A 1,722-nucleotide genomic window follows, 5' to 3' on the forward strand; every position below is an offset into this window, starting at 1 on the left:
TGTGTGTGTGTGTGTGTGTGTGTGTGTGTGGTTTGAGTGCAGCTCGGTCACAATACAACAGAATAAATACAACAGAATACCAGTGAAATGGTTTGATTCTGTGTCCCCACCCAAATGTCATCTTGAATTATATTCCCCATATGTAGAGGGAGGATCCTGTTGGGAGATGATTGGTTTGTGGGGACGGTTTTCCCCATGCTTTTCTCATGATGTGAGTGAGTTCTCACGAGATCTGATGGTTTAAAAGTGTTTGGAAGTTATCCCCTCACTCTCTCTCCTGCCACCATGTAAGATGTGCCTTGTTTCCCCTTCACCTTCCATCATGATTGTAAGTTTCCTGAAGCCTCCCCAGACATGTAGAACTGTGAGTCACTTAATGCTCTTTTCTTTATAAATGGCTCAGTTCCAAAACGTTCTTCATAGCTGTGTGAAAATGGACTAACACAATCAGGTAGATGTGTAAGGTTTATGGCTCTATTCGCTGACTCCCGAAAGGCACTCTGGACCTACCTGGGGCCTTGACAATCTTGCTGCCCTCAAGGGAAAGACACAGGCCTGGCTTGCTTTGCCACCTGCTGATTGTATAACACTAGGGCCTTGAGCAAACATAGGCAGTAACCAGGGAGTGGTTACAGCAGGCCTTGTGCAAGACCCAGAACTGTGCTGGCTTCAGGTCTGATCCAGCACAGTCATAGTGGTGAAAAGGAGCTTCAATATGTCTGGCAGCAGACTTTTTAATGAAAACCTTACAGGTCAGGAGAGAGTGACGTAACATATTTAAAGTACTGAAGGAAAAAAAAATTACCCTAGAGTATCATATTTGGCAAAAGTATCCTTCAAACATGAAGGAGAAATAAAGACTTTCCCAGACAAACAAAAGCTGAAGGATTTTATGAATACTAGACTCGTCCTAAAGAAATGCTAAATGGTGTACTTCAATGAGAAAGAAAAAGATATTAATGAGCAATAAATAATACCCTGAAAGTATAAAACTTACTGGTAATAGTGCACAGAAAAACACATAACATTATAACACTGTAACTGTGGTGTTACTTTCTACTTAGGATAATTCTTATCCTAAGTAGAAAGATGAAACAATGAATCAATCAAAAATAATAACTAAAACAACGTTTCAAGACATGGTATAATAAGATATAAATAGAAACAACATAAAGTTAAGAAGCAGAGGGACAACCTTAAGGCAGCTTTTATTAGTTTTCCTTTTGCTTATTTGTTTAGGCAAATAGTGTTGTTATTATCAGGTTAAAATAATAGCTTAAAAGACAGTATTTGCAAGCCTTATGGTAACCTCAAACCAAAAAACATACAATGAATACACAAAAAATTCAAAGCAAGAAACTAAATCATATCACCAGAGAAAATCACCTTCACTAAAGGAAGAGAAGAAAGAAAGAAGGAAGACAAAACTGCAAAATAACCTGAAAACAAATCACAAAAAAATGGCAGGTTTAAGTCATTATTTACCAATAATAACATTGATTAGAAATGGACTAAACTGACTAATAAAAAGACATAGACTGGCTGAATGTATGAAAATACCAGGCCCACTGATCCATTGTCTACAAGGAACACACTTCATCTACAAAGACACAAATAGACTGAAAATAAAGGGATGGCATAAGATATACCATGCCACCAGAAATCAAAAAAGAGCAGGAGTCACTATACTTAGACAAGATAAATTTCAAGACAGAAACTATA

Source organism: Mandrillus leucophaeus, unplaced genomic scaffold, assembly GCF_000951045.1.
Source record: "Mandrillus leucophaeus isolate KB7577 unplaced genomic scaffold, Mleu.le_1.0 Scaffold1027, whole genome shotgun sequence".
Classification (NCBI taxonomy): domain Eukaryota; kingdom Metazoa; phylum Chordata; class Mammalia; order Primates; family Cercopithecidae; genus Mandrillus; species Mandrillus leucophaeus.